The sequence below is a fragment of the Aethalodelphis obliquidens genome, unplaced genomic scaffold, assembly GCF_003676395.1.
Source record: "Aethalodelphis obliquidens isolate GAN/ISIS:26980383/991018 unplaced genomic scaffold, ASM367639v1 scaffold29, whole genome shotgun sequence".
In the NCBI taxonomy this organism is placed as follows: domain Eukaryota; kingdom Metazoa; phylum Chordata; class Mammalia; order Artiodactyla; family Delphinidae; genus Aethalodelphis; species Aethalodelphis obliquidens.
In genome coordinates this window covers 14283502-14299677 of record NW_020837973.1, presented here as the reverse complement: position 1 = coordinate 14299677, position 16176 = coordinate 14283502, and positions in this window count along the sequence as shown.

Genomic DNA, 16176 nt, shown 5'->3' with positions numbered 1-16176 from the left:
ATTGCAGCATTATTTACAATAGCTAAGATATGGAAACAACGTCACTGTCCATTGACAGGTGAATGGATAAATAAGATGTGGCATAAATATATACATATACATGAATATTACCCAGCCATGAGAAAGAAAGAAATCTGCCATCTGCAACAACATGGATGGAGCTGGAGGGCATTATGCTAAGTGAAATAAGCCAGACAGAGAAAGACAAATACTACATGGTATCACTTACATGTGGCATCTTAAGAAAAAAAAAAGGCAAATAACAGAGAGTAGAAAAGTAGATGCCAGGGGTTGGGTGGGGGTGAGGGAACTTGGGAGAGGTTGGTAAAAGGGTACAAAATTTTACTGACAAGCTGGATACAAACCTTCACCTACAAGCTGGATCGTTCCGAGGGGCTAGCATAAAACTTGGTGACTATTATTGATAACACCGTATTGTACACTTAAAATTTGCTACAAGAATAGAACTTAAATGTTCTCACACACATGCAAAAAAGATAAATATGTGAGGTGATGGGTGTGTTAATTAAGTAGATGATGGGAATTCTTTCACAATACGTGTGTGTATATATATATAAAATGACCATGATGTACACTTTAAATATCTTATAAGTTTATCAATTATACCTCAATAAAGATGTAAAAAACAGTAATAAAAATAAAATAAATATATAAAATTAAAATGAGTAGGAAATGAAGAGCCCAACATCTAAACTTTTTGGTCAATGCCTTTTGGTTTTTTGTTTTGTTTTGGTTTGTTTTGGTTTTGGTTTTGGTTTTGGTCAATGCCTTTTGATCACAATCACCTCACCTCACAGGCTAATCTTCAGCTCTGTTACTGTTACTACCTCACTCTGCTTGCTCCAAGTTAAACCTCATCCTCTTAATTATAGAGAGTGTGCAACAAATTCGTGAACCTGGATTGGAAGTCAATTTCGGGAGATCATTTCGATAGTTCACAGGATTCTCCCGAAAAGAGACCCAAGTGCCTAAAATAATGCTTTCTTAAATCTAGAGCAAGTTCACCTGTATCTACATACGAATCACCTGAGTAAACTGCTTAAATGTATTTTTAAAAAGCTCACCAGAGAGTGTTGCCAAACAAGATACCAATATTGCAATGGGATCTACTCTTACCAAAACATTATTTGTTTTTATCTGAAGTTCAAATTAACAGGGCGTCCTATGTTTTTATTTGCTAAATCTGGCAGCCCTATTCCTTGGTGATTTTGAGGCAGATGGGACACATCTAAATTGCCAGGTTTTCCCACGATGAAGCAGTTTTTAAGTCCTGAAAGCCTTTTGATGAGCAGGTGTGAGATTTTTGACAGTAGTGTCTCTCAAGTCCCTGAACATTCTATACAGCCAGCCACTCCCTGCTTGAGAGCGTCCTCTCTCTGACTTCCAAGAATCTTCCTGATTTCTTCCCGTCCTCAAGGCCTTCTCCTCCTCAGCCCTTCTCAGGGGCAGATCCTGGCTTTGTGGGACCCAGAGCTTATGCAACTTGCAGAACTCACTTCATAAAAAATAATACCCAATACAAGTACAACAGGAGGCCAAAAGTGAGAATTATGGAGAATGAACACAGAAATCACCACAAATTGCAAATTTTAAAAAGCTTGTTATTAACGAACACTCATCTCTCAATAATGTTTTCCTACATTTTTTGTCGGCCTACCCTTTAATCACTTCTTCCAATGATAGGTTGTTTGGTAATAATATTTTCTATAGAGAGACTAAGAATGGTAATTCAGTCTTTCTCTAGCACAATGAATAGAATTTGCTTTTTATTATTGATAGTGTAGAAGAGTTTCTTTCCACTTCACAAAGAATACATGGCAATTTCATGTACATTATTAGGATTTTTGGAAATTTGGGCAGACTTTGTTCAAATTTCTTTTATATTGAGCTGGGAGATTTGGAAGAACTTTCCACAGACTTGCTTCATTTATTTCAAACTCAGTATTTCCTCTGCTTCTGGTGCTGGGCAGCATAGGGTCACAGTCACGTCTTCATAAGACCTCTGGTTTCACATCCACAGGCTCCATCCCAGCAGAGTAAGCCATGTACAAGGCAGGAGTATCCTCTGAAGCGATTCCTGCACTCAGCACACATTCACTTAAAGACAAACAGAAAACATTCCCAAACACACAAAAATACATCTCATCTGTGATGGTTAATTTTAGGTGTCAACTTGGCTGGGCCATGGTGCCCAGATACTTGGTCAAACATTGTTCGGGGGCTTCCCTGGTGGTGCAGTGGTTGAGAGTCCGCCTGCCGACGCAGAGGACGTGGGTTCGTGCCCCAGTCCGGGAAGATCCCACACGCCGCGGAGTGGCTGGGCCCGTGAGCCATGGCCGCTGAACCTGCGTGTCCAGAGCCTGTGCTCCACAACGGGAGAGGCCACAGCAGTGAGAGGCCCGCGTACCGCAAAACCCAAAACAAAACAAAACAAAAAAACCATTGTTCGGGATATTTCTGTGCAGGTGTTTTTTGATCAGATTAACATTTAAATTGGTAGACTGAGTAAATAGCTTACTTTCCATAATGTGGATGGGCAACTGCAACCTCTGAAGGCCTTAATAGAATGAAGACTGAACTCCCCTGAGTAAGAAGCAGTTCTGCCAGCAGGCTGCCTTTGGACTCAGACTGCAAGCCTTCCCTGGGTTTCCAGCCTGTAGCCCACCCTGCAGATTTTCCACTTGCCAAGCCTGCACAATCACGTGAGCCAATTCCATAACATAAACCTCTCTCTCTCTCTCCATCTATATATGCACATACACACACACATAAACACGTGTACGTGTGTGTGTGTACACATTCTACTGAATCTGTTTCTCCGGAGAACACTGACTAATACACCACTTAACTCCCCCTGACACATGTTCCAAAAATGCTCCCACCACACCAGTGTCCCAGAATGTACAGCAGTGCGACAGAGTAGTCTCGGAGGGAAAACATACAACAGTCTTCAGGTTATAGCAGAATCGATTACAGTGAAAGTATCTCACAAAATGTTTACAAAACCCTGGAACCACAGGAACAGAGGGCCAAGGTCCCTCCCAGGCCTTAGAAGACACTGTACCAGGGAGAAGCCCTCGAGCTTAAGTGAGGTGAGCTCCTTGTTCAATTCCCCCCCCACCCAGGTCCTACCTGCAAGGTGGGGCCTCCACCTCTTTCCTCTCTGCAGCCCTCCTTCCTACTCAGCTCTCACTGTACAGTCTGGGTCCTAACTCTCCCCCTGCCACCAACGCAAAGACATCTCTCTGACTATACTTCCTCCCCTCTATCACCCTTTCCCTTTCAATGGGGCCATTCCCATCAGTATCCAAACCTGCATGTTTCTCCATCTTAAAATAAAACCTCTCTTTTGTCTTTACTTTCCTCTCCAGGCACCTCTCCGTTTTTCTGCTTCCCTTTATAACAAAACTCCCAGCAGCCCTTTATTTAATGTCATCCTGTCTTCTTCGTCCACTGTCTCTTAAACCCATTCCAACTAGCTTTATAGAAAATAGAGGAACCAGAAGACCCCGAGAGCCTTGGACCCCCTGCACCAGCTGCAGACAGCTTACTATCTTATTTTAATGAGAGAAACAATAAGCTTCTGTCTTACCAAAGCCCTGATTGTTGGGATTTTCTTTTTTATCATGTGTTCATGTACAGCTGGTCTTCATCAGTGGCAATCCTGACTATGTTGGGATGAGAGTGAATTCTGACCCAGAAGATTTGCCCTGAAAGGGCTCTACCTACTGTATGTGCTTAAAATGAATTTTTTGCTTGGTTTTGCTGGGCACTTGGGTCATCTATTAGTTTGCTAGGGCCGCCACAACAAAGTTCCACAGACTGGATGGCTTAAACAACAATAATGGATTTTCTCGTAATTCTGGAAGCTAAAAGTCCATGATCAGGTTGTCAGCAAGGTTGGTTTCTTCTGAGGCCTCTCTCCTTGACTTGCAGATGGATGTCTTCTTGCTGTGTCCTCACATGGTCTTTCTTCTGTGTGCCCACATGTTACTGCTGTCTCGCTGTATCTCTAAGTTTCCTCTTCTTATAAAAACACAAGTCACATTGAATTAGGGCTCATTTTACCCTAATCACCTTTTTAAAGCCCTGTCTCCAAATACAGTCATATTTCAAGATACTGGCAGTTAGGACTTCAACATATGAATTGGTGGTGGGGATGGGTGTCAGTGTTACATAATTCTGCCCATAACAGGGAGCGCACATTGAAAGTCTAAACCACCATAAGAGCTGTTTGTGTTTATGAGTTCCCACAAAAGTTTCTATTTTTCACCCCACGTCGAGGCCTTAATTGACACATTTTCTTGTCAGTATCTTTGATGAGAGTTGGGAAGTTTCAAGGCTGTGCATTTCTGAGGGTGTAGCCTTTGAGGAGTCATGTTTTATCCAAAGGTCTCAGCTGTAACTCAAGGCAGCCTTGTCCCCCATCCCTCTTTGGCATGGGGACTCACTTGCCATTGCGGTTTTTACCTTGCCTTTCTCTGGACCTTTGTGGATTACCTGTACCTTTTAAATTTTCTTTTAAAAACACCCTTTGGGGTTGGGGGGGAATAATTTTAGATTTATGGAAAAGCTGCAAAGATAGTACAGATTGTTCCCTTTGTGTTAACATCCTATGTTACCTTGTACATTTGTCCAAAATGAAGAAACCAGCATTGGTGCATTACTATTAACTAAACTTTAGACTCTATTTGCATTTCAGTAGTTTTTCCACCAATGTCCCTTTTCTGTTCCAGGATCCCACGTTACACTTAGTCCTCATGTCTCAGCCGCCTGGGTCTGTGACAGCTTCTGTCTTTCCTTGTTTTTGATGACAGTTTGAGGAATACTCGTCAAGTATTTTTGTAGAATGTCTCTCAGTCTGGATAGACATGAATTTTAAAGGCTGCCCATGGTGTTGTACCCAACATAATAACGTGTTCATGGTGAGAGGTGCTATCTCTTCAACATGGTGCTGAAAGAGGAAGCCTCTGCCCTCTGATCCTACCCTTTGATTATACAAGCTACCCAATACCCTGCAAATAAATTCCTTTCCCCCCTAAGTTTGCCAGGGCTGGGTTTCTTGCTTAATTCAAAGAGCTTCATGACTAATTCACAAGCCATAATAGATCTCCCTGTCGCTGTTCTCACCACCCCCCCATGTTTTTTTCTGGCAACACCAAATTAATATATTTTTAACATATTGAGATGCCTGTAAAACTCTTCATGACTTTCTCCGTTTGCATCATTCTCTGCACTTATTCAGATGCCAGTGTCCAGACCACTGGCATTTCATTTCTTCTGAATATTGCGTTCGGTTGCAATATCTCTGTTTGCTCTGGGGCAGCGATCGGCATGAGAAAGTAGAGGCAGAAGGCGTCTAAACAGAACTCTGTGTCCCAGAGGCAAAGCAGCTGAAGAGGCGGTGGGATCATCTCCAATTAGGTAAGTGGCCAGGGGCAGAAAGGAGAAAGGTGTCAGGCACAAGGGCTCACAGGTGCTCCAGGCCAGGTCAGGGCTGTCCCCGCTGTGAAAACACAGCTGCCACTGCCTGGACAGGCGGGACCGCGGGCTCAACACGCTCTGGTCCACTGCCAGTTGTAAGGTCAAGTGTGGAGCGAATGAAACTTGTCCCATCTGTTGTCTTAAAAAAAAGAGGGAAGGAAGTTAACATTTTTTTTTTTTAAAGGGCTTCAAATGCTTGGCTTTTTATTTATTAATTTATTTCTTTATTTTCGGCTGTGTTGGGTCTTCGTTTCTGTGTGAGGGCTTTCTCTAGTTGTGGCAAGCGGGGGTCACTCTTCATCGCGGTGCACGGGACTCTCACTATCGTGGCCTTTCTTGCTGCGGAGCACAGGCTCCAGACGTGCAGGCTCAGTAGTTGTGGCTCACGGGCCTATTTGCTCCGTGGCATGTGGGATCTTCCCAGACCAGGGCTCGAACCCGTGTCCCCTGCATTAGCAGGCAGATTCTCAACCACTGCGCCACCAGGGAAGCCCGGAAGTTAACATTTTTGAGCACCCACTACGTGTCAGGCATCACTTTCTGCATCTTATTCAATCCTGGGAATTAGTGGGTGATGTCCCAGCCTCACACTGAGCAAATTGCCAAGTTCAAAGTTGTAGAGAGGTAGGGACTTCTCTACCTGGTGGTCTAGTGGTTAGGACTCTATGCTTCCACTGCAGGGGGCATGGGTTCCATCCCTGGTGGGGGAACTAAGATCCTGCAGGCCACGTGATGCAGCCCCAAAAATCTAAAAATTAAGAAAAATAAAAATAAAACAAAATTGTTGAGAGGTAAAGCCTGATTTTGAACTCAGTTCTGTCTTATTCTGAAGTTCATGGTCTTTCCAGGGTAGGACAGAAGAAAGAGCATAAGCTTGAGAGAACTCACCCAGCTGTGTGCCACTGCTCAACAGTGGGAAGGTGGGCAATGGCTTGAATTCTGAGTCTCAATTTGTTCCTGTATAAAATGGGTAGAATGAAACCCCCCTTGCTGATTCGATAATGCAAGCAAAGCATTTACGGCAGCGCTCAGCACAGACTAGCTCTTGTTAATATACCTTAGCCCTTAGTGGTAATAAGAATGCTAGTAGTATTGGTGTTATGATTAGGCTGGGCCAATGTTAATGTAAAAGTGCTTGTGATAACACTGCTCTCACTCCTTCATTATCACATCTTCATTTATGCAACAGTGACAGACATTCCTTGGGGTGCTTGAGATACAGCAGGAGATAAAATAAAGACACACCCCTGCTCTCAGGGAGCTGGCATACTAATAGAGGAAGGCAGACAACAAAGACGTAAACACAGTAAACAAGTAAACCAGGCATCAGCATATCTTTTCTTTTCTTTTCTTTTTTTAAAATTTTCATTGGAGTATAGTTGATTTACAATGTTGTGTTAGTTTCCGGTGTACAGCAAAGTGATTCAGTTATGCATATACATATATCCAATCTTCTTTTAGATCATTTTCCCATATAGGCTATTACAGAGTATGGAGTAGAGATCCCTGTGCTATATAGTAGGTTCTTATTAGTTATCTATGTCTTATATAGTAGTGTGCATATGTCAATCCCAATTTCCCAATTTATCCCTTCCCCCCTTATCCCCTGGTAACCATAAGTTTGTTTTCTACATCTTTTATAGCACTTACTATGTACTAGGCACAGTTCTTGAAAGGGCCAAATCTAAATATTTTAGGCTCTGTGGGCCATAAGATCTCTTACAACTACTCAACTGTTAGTGCAGAAGCAGCTACGGACAATCTGTCAGTAAATGGAGGTGGCTGGTTCTAATAAAACTGCATTTCAAGAACAGGTTTTGTGCCATGTTCGGCCCATGGACCATAATTTGCAGACCCCTGAGGAAAACAAAGAGAATGTAAGATAATTTCAAAGAGTGATAAAACACTATGAAGCAAGTAGGTGGAGCAATGTGATACAGTGTGACAGGTGTGTCAGTGCAGAATTAGATGGGCTGGTCAGAGGACACCTGAGCTGAGCCCTGAACAAGGAGACAAGGCAGCCATGCAGAGTGAATGGGGTGATGGAAGGGGAAGAGATATTGAAGGTACAGGAAACACACATGCAAAGGCCCTGAGGCAGGATCAAGCTTCTGTGGAGCAGAGAAATCACTGGTGACACTGACAGTGGAGAGGAGGGACAGTTGAGGGAGGAGGTGCAAGAAGTCAGTGGGGGCCCCCAGGAGAGAGAATGCCTTGGGTATGTTTTGCTGTGAAGACCATGGGGTGGTAGCTGGAGGACAATGTGCCTTCACTGAGAGGTTTAGAGATGGGGCTACTAGAGCATGTTGTGAGCTGATCTGAAAGGCGTCGTAGGGAAGATGATGGTGGAGTGAGAAGGATGAGGAGGGTAAAGAAAGATGGGACCAGAGAGCATGAGGGGGAGGTGATGCTGTCTGGTGGGAGCAGAAGGTAAAGTGCAGGTAGAACGGTGGCCTTGAGAGAGAAGAAGGAGGAGTCCCCACCTGTTTGCAGCTGAGATCTCAGCGAGTGTGGGGTCCCCAGCCTAGTTCTTCTGCATCTTCTTCTCTTGATGCCTTCCCACTTGTACCTGACCCTGCGTCACCATGGAGACACCACCTTTTCTCTCCTAAACCCTCTTGCCCTATGATTTACAGTTGACAGAATCCCTTCATCTCTTGCTCTCTGAAGGCTGCAATACTCTGGCTTTCAAGATAACAATGAGTTAACCCAGTACATTTATCAGAGCAAAGGAGCAAATCTCCTGCTCTCCCAGTTTACTAAGGAGCTGAGCCCATGGAGGGCATCTGATTTGAAAACTCCATCCATCCTTCTTTCCATCGCACAATCTCCATCCTTCTTTATCTTCCTCTTGCACTCCCAAAATTCCCTTACCCCTCTTCTTTTTTTTTTTAATGTTGAGCCTTCTTTTAATTTATTTATTTTTATTTTTTGCTGTGTTGGGTCTTCGTTTCTGTGCGAGGGCTTTCTCTAGTTGTGGCAAGCAGGGGTCACTCTTCAATGCGGTGCGCAGGCCTCTCACTGTCGTGGCCTCTCTTGTCGCGGAGCACAGGCTCCAGACGCGCAGGCTCAGTAGTTGTGGCTCACAGGCCTAGTTGCTCCGCGGCATGTGGGATCTTCCCAGACCAGGGCTCGAACCCGTGTCCCCTGCATTAGCAGGCAGATTCTCAACCACTGCGCCACCAGGGAAGCCCTACCCCTCTTCTTGAAGATTCCAGTGAATACCCTCTCCTCTGTGATGGTTAACTACTGCTACAGCCATGGAGATTCCTCCTCCTGTCTCCCACAAACCTTCACCTTGTTAGCAATTATGCCAAGTTTTTGAACATGTGTGTGTCATCTCCTTAACCCGATGGAGATAATAAAAGCTGTTATGCATTACTTTAGTTTTTGAGTCTTAACACCCCCCCAAGGGAAGTGCAATAATTTATGAAATAGTAGATATAAACAGGGGTGTGCTCATCCTGACTCATGAGAACAAATTGTTAAATTTTCAAAAATGTTGTGAGCCAGTTGTTAAACACAGCCATTAGTCAAAATTAAGTTATATGAACTTACAATTAAATAAATTATATTAAAACCCCAAAGAGTAAATACTCAACACTTACTGCTTACAAATTATTCTAGCACATTTTTACTCTTATTGATGCACTTGAAGTTAGTGATGTCTCTTTTATCTTATATGGTGGAAATACTGAATAATGAGGCGCTTCTGTGGGGCTCTTCCCAGCTCCACGTCAGTGAATCCCTGAAATCAGACGCGGTGTGAGCATTTACACCACAGAAATTGGCAAATGCTGTGGTGTAAATCAGGGCTACCCTTTGCATAGATAGGACTAGTCAAACATGGACTAGCAAACTACTAGTTGTAAACTAACTTAGCTTAACAACTACTAAATAGCTGTAAACTAACTTTGTCTCCTATAGCTCTACACATTCACTCTCTGCCCTAACCATCCTTGGTACCCTTTGCTGAACATGCTTTTCATACCTCTGGGCTTTTCCCTTTGCCTGGAATGTGTTTTCCTCTCTTCCTTACCTGATAGAAGCCTACTCATCCACTGAACCCTGCTTCCAGTGCAGCTCTCCAGGAATTTTCTCCTGATTCCCTGTATTAGTTTGCTAGGGCTGTCATAACAAAATATCGCAGACAGGGTGACTTAAACGACAGAACTGATTTTCTTGCAGTTCTGGAGGCTAGGAGTCCAGATCAGGGTGTTGGCAGGGTTGGTTTCTTCTGAGGCCTCTCTCCTAGACCTAGACTCTCCTAGAGTCTAGTCTCCTAGACTCCTAGGCAGTAGATGGCTGCCTTCTTGCTGTGGCCTAATGTGATCTTTCTTCTGTGCAAGCAACCCTGGTGGCTCTTTTTGTGTCCAAATTTCCTCTTCTCTGAAGACACCAGTCATGCTGAATTACAGCCCAACCTAATGGCCTCATTTTTTATTAATCACCTTTAAAGGCCCTCTCCAAATACAGTCAAATGCTGAGGTACTGGGAGTTAGGACATCAACATATGAATCTGGGGAGGGGGACATGATTCTGCCCATAACACTCACCCCGGTTTCACTTTTTATTTTAAAGGTCCCGTTTAAATGCTTCTACTATAGAAATTTCCAGTCATTTCAAAATTCTCTTTTAGTATCTCTCTGCAACTGGTCTATTGATTTCCTTAGAGACCCTGTCTTACTCATCTTTATATCTTCTAATACCTGACATCACAGATAAAAAATGAACATTTTAAAAAAATAATTGAACAGACATAGAAAACAGAATTATGGTTACCAATGGGGAAGGGTACAGGGAGGGATAAATTAGGAGTTTGGGATTAACATATACATACTACTATATATAAAATAGATAACCAACAAGGACCTACTGTATAGCACAGGGAACTATACTGGAGCACAGGGAACTATCTTGTAATAACCTGTAATGGAAGAGAATGTAAAAACAGACAAAATAATTGAAAGAAAGGAAGCATAGCACAGGGAACTCTACTCAATATTCTGTGATAAGCTATATGAGAAAAGAACCTGAAAAAGAATGAATATATATATATAACTGAATCACTTTGCTGTACATCTGAAACTAACACAACATTGTAAATCAACTATACCTCCATAAAATTAAAAAAAAAGGAAGAATAAATGAAGTTCTCCTCTGATAAAAGAAATATACATTTTATTATTTTTCAAAATAAGAATAAATAACCTTATGATTATATAGGTATCAAAAAATTCAGAAAATATAGAAAAGGGTCAATAATAATTTTTGATTGCCTTTTTGATTGCCTGCCCTTGTTATCTAGAGATAACATCTATTAAACACTTTTGTTTTTTCTTTCTGTTCCCTAGTATCTATTTGTTCCTTCTTCCAAGTAACAGTTTTTAGCTGGGTAAATAAAAGCCCAGAGTAAATATCACATTTCTCAGTAGTCCTCACAGCTGGTAACTAAGTTCTGGCCAACAGTGAGCAGGTGTGCTGTGTGACAACTCCTGGGAATCTGCGTAAGAGATCGTGGGCCTGCTCTTTGCCCCCTCCATCAGTCACTGCCCACCACGGTCTCTTGCAGCCTAGGAAGCTGAGGCTGCCTTCTTGAACTGCGAGGCTGTGAGCCACCACGGCCCACTTCAGAGAGAGAGCTGGAAGGAGTCGGTGTCCTCGGAGACGTTATGGAACATCCCAACCCTCTGGGCTTTGTTTATGAGAGAAAAACAAACATGTCTGCTTATAGCCACCATTTGTTTTTCTTAAATTTCTGTAGCCTACAGATGAAACATGTTATTTTGTAACTGTTACTTATTCCTATCACCACATCAATAAATATGGGTATTATGGTGGCTTAAAAATGGCCACAGAGGAGTACGCTTTGGTGGTTCCTAAAAAAGGGAAACCCAGAATTACCATACGGCCCAGCAATTCCATCTCTAGAGATATACCCAAAAGAACTGAAAACAGGTATACAAGTATTCATAGAGCCACTATTCACAATAGCTATAACACGAAAAAACCCAAATGTCCATCAGGTGACAAATGGATACACAAAACGTGGTCTATCCATACAATGGAATATTACTCAGCCATGAAAGGCATGAAGTACTGGTACAGGCTACCACATAGATGAACCTTGACAACATGATGCTAGGCCAGTCACAAAAGGTACGCATGCTTCCATTCAGATGAAATTTCCAGAATAGGCAAATCCCTGGAGACAGACAGCAAATTAGTGATTGCCAGAAGCTGGGGATGGGTGCGAATCTGAGTGACTGCTTAATGGTGATGAAGTTTCTTTTTGAGGTGATGAAAATATTTTGGAACTAGATAGATAGCTGTAAACATTGTGAATGTATACTAAAAGCCACTGTATACTTTAAAATGGTGAATGTGGTGTTACGTATATTTTAACACTCTCCCGCACCCCCCACTTCTCTCTCCAAAAAAGAAAAAAAAAAAAAAAAAGGCCACAGATGCTTTGCAGCTCCTTCCGTCAAGAGAGCCTGGAATCTGGGATTGCCTTAGGTCAGGCTTTGACCCAAAAGTGGCAGAAGCAATGTCATGTGACTTCTTTGCAAATCCTCAGAAGGTCTTACAGTTCTGCTCTTGCCTGAATGGAATCCTGAGTCCTCCACACAGTGAAGAAAGACAAGGAAGAGAGCTGCCCGCTGTCCCAGCTGTCCCAGCGAGGCTCCTGCCCCAGGAGGAAGGCCATGTCCCAACACCAGCCACAGCTGGTACCCATTTGCCTGCAGCTGCCTCTGAGAGCCCAGGTGACAGCGGCAGTCAAGCCCAGTCAGGCCAGAGAATTGTGGGAAATAATAATAAGTCATTGTTGTCTGAAGCCATTTAGTTTTAGGGGGCTTGTCGTGCAGAAGCAGATAACTCACGCCAACAAGATATGTTGCCGGGCATTTACCAAATTTACCGTAATTTACTCAACCGATCTCCTGCCAAGGGGCATTTAAGTTGTGTCCAGCTTTGTAACTACTCTAAACAACTCTCTCCTGGACTTTTTTTATATAAACAATTTTCTGCACTTATCTGCTTTTTTCCTAATACTCTCAGCAGCTGCACACTTGCATTTAATGGAAACTAAGAAAAAAAATTCCAAAAGTATTCTTCACTCATTTAAGAAGCAAAAGCAATAGTGGTGATTTCAGGTGATTTCAGGTGGGGAAATCAGAGCCATGTCAGGTTGCAAAAGAGAATTTATAGAGAGCTGGCCCTGGGATGCATCCCATGAATTATACCCTCAAATTTCTCACTGGTAGGCCAGCCTCAGGCTGTTTTTTTGTACTGCTCTTCCCTTAGGATGTGGGGACCCCTGTGTATATAAATAATTTGATTTAAAAATATTTAAAAATGCATGAGCCCATGTAATGTACAGTGATTCCTCCATGAAAATTGACAATGATGAATCTTTCAGTATTTGTTTATTCCTCTGAGTGTACATAAAGATTCTTCTAGGGTCCAGGCACCAGCTCTTCCAATTCACATCCAGGAAACACATCCTCACGTTCTTGTTGTCCAATGTGCCATCCGTGGCTCATTTCTTATTTCTCAGAATGAGAAAAGGATAGGGAAACTTCTTCACAGTGTCACGGCTGTTCAGAACCTGGTTGTTTTAAAGCAATATAGAAATTCTGACCTCTGCAGTTTCTTCATGTCATTTATTTAGTGCTGCTGCATCATCGTTTATGACATTACATCCTACATCCTGTGCCCGTGAAACTGGCTGCCAGTGACACTCTCAAAGGTTGTCACGGTGCTTTGCTGACGGTGGCCACAAATGCAGGTCCAACCCCGAGTATGCAAGAAAATGTGAATGATAATTCATCTTGGCGTCATGCTACAATACCCACTGAGGATTTTCTAGCAGAACAAGTGAACAACACATCTTCCGATTAAATCTTCTCTTGAACCCTTCAGGCTGCAAACAAGGCATTCTGAGCACACGGTCGATTTCAATGTTGACTGCACTTTGCTGTCCACACACCAACACCAACTGGGAGGCCAGGGAAGGGGGCCACGAGTGCAGTGGGGAGAGTGGTTCCATTCATGCAAGAAATGTCCATCTCTCATCTGGCTCAAATTAAGGTCCACCTACAGGAGTACAGCGACACCACACGGATTTGAGGCGAGTAAGGACATTGATAGCAAGGGCCGATTGACACTGCAGGGCAGCTGTCTAGAAAATCAAGGAGGAGATGGGTGCAGTTAACCCAGGAAGACTGCCTGACATGAGAAGCAGCGCCAGCGGAAGGACTACAATGACCCTCCCGAGTGCCAGGGGTGGAACGCACACAGGGCAAAGATGGCTGCCACCTCCCCACTGCCCAACGATGCTGTAGGCTTGGGCAGTACCACTGCCGGTTGGAACACATAGGTGAGACCTGACCCAGGAGTCCACACACAGGCTAAGCCCAAGGTCACTGGGGGACTGTTGGCGAAGAGTACTGCAGTCCTCCTGTGTCCAAGGTGAATGAAAGTCACTCAGATCAGCTTGTCAGCATTATTCTGGTGGTCCAATTGCTCACAATCCTGTGGAAAACACATTGCATTGGCCAGCAGGAAAATCTAGGCGGCTGTCTTCCTGGGACTGAGGTCCAGCCATTAGCTCCATGAACACCCCCATAAATGCCAGCTCTGGACTTCTGGGTGACACCATGTGCATGGTAGAGGGCTGGTGAGTACCCCAAAGGGGAAAGGCAGAGACTGAAGAGCACATAGGACCTGATCTGGGTCCTCTCTGGATGTCACTGCTGGCCCCAGCCAATCCCAGGTACCAAATGGGACTTAGACCATTTTGAGAAAAGCACCCCCAAGGACAGGACCCCACTTTCCTCAGTCTAAGGGTGTCACTCCTCCTAAGGTATTGGCAAGTGGTAGAAAACAAAATCCACTTCAGAGAATTTAAGCAAGAGGAGATTATTAAACAGTATTACACAGCTTGCCATATCATTGGAAGGGCTGAAGGAATGAGCTGTAGGCTAAGCTTCCAGAAATAATTCTTAGAACCACAGCACAGAGGAGGCCTGCCTGGTCACAGGCTGCTTCACCTACCAACTTAAGAGCCCCACTAGGGCAGCCTAGGAGTGACGTCCCCACAGCTGACCACTAAAACATACCTTCTGCCCCCAGCTCTGCCACCAACACGGACGCTCTGAACCTCCCCTGTGTCCTCATGTAGTTTGTTCCCCAGGTTAAACCTTGAGTGGGTGCATCCAGTTGGTAGTACTGAAGTCACATGTTTGGCACAAAGGAAGCTTGAAGATTATCCATTGGGTTGGAGGGATTCCCAATGTGAGGACACTCTCAGCATGTGGATAGGACCATCAGAAGATACGGGTCAGCCCTGAATGATGGATATCAACTCCATCAAGGTGACTGAATTAGGGTTATTCCATTCATATATATAGGGAAGTTGGTAAAAGTGAATGGAGGGTGAAGAAGGGTTAGTTTGGGAGCATGAGAGATGAGAAGGACCTCACCAGAAGAAATCGAACAGATGGTTGGAAACGTGGGGCTGGGACTTCTTTGAGCTTGAGTTATGGGTTTGGGAATCATTTATGAAGAGATGGCAGCTGAAGTACTGAGAATTAATGGCAAGAATGTGAGAGTGGAGAAGAGAATGCAGGCTTAGGATTGACCATTTTGGAGGAGGGAGAGAGGAGGGGAGCCTGTAAAAATGACAGAGGAAGAGGTCAAAGAGATGGGAGAACCAAACAAATGCAGTGCTTTAAAGCTAGGTAGGGGGCTTCCCTGGTGGCGTAGTGGTTGAGAGTCTGCCTGCCAATGCAGGGGACACGGGTTCGAGCCCTGGGCTGGGAGGATCCCACATGCCGCGGAGCAACTGGGTCCGTGAGCCACAACTACTGAGTCTGCGCGTCTGGAGCCTCTGCTCTGCAACAAGAGAGGCCGCGATAGTGAGAGGCCCGTGCACCGCGATGAAGAGTGGCCCCCGCTCGCTGCAACTGGAGAAAGCCCTCACACAGAAACAAAGACCCAACATAGCCATAAATAAATAAATTTATTAAAAAAAAAAAAAAAAAGCTAGGTAGAATGGGGCTCAATGCAAAATGGAAAAGCAGGGCCCCTGGTTCAAAAATCATTAGAATTTTAAGACAACACAACAGAGTATTAAACCAAGCCCTGGGCCCCTTCTGAGCTTAGGGTCTTGTGCAACTAACTCTATAGCTGCACCCCTGTGAAGCTGGCCCCAAAGCTGAGAAATGAGAATTTCAAAAGAGGGGTGATGTCAAGGAGGATGAAATCTGAGAACAGGCTGTGGAATTTGATTATTTCAAGGTCATGGTGATCTTCAAGAGAATGGGGTTATGATCTCCACTCATAAGAGGCTGAAGGGTAAATTGCTTGGGATGAAGAGTAGACGGTGAAAAGCTAGGGGTCTGAAGGGAGATGGCCCAGTAGTTCAGGGAGCAATTGGGTTAAGAAACAGCCATTCTCAAGTGGAATAGACATAATCACATTTATTGGCCCAGATAATGTGAGCAGGAAAGATTGAAGATGCAGGAAGAGGGGAATATGTGAGGGCACAAGGTCTGGAAGTGGCAAACATGTGATTAACAACAGAGATGGAGAGATGGTAAACTTGAGAAAGTCATCCTGGGAGCTACTCTGTTCTAAGAGAGAGACTGTGAAGACAAAAAGAAA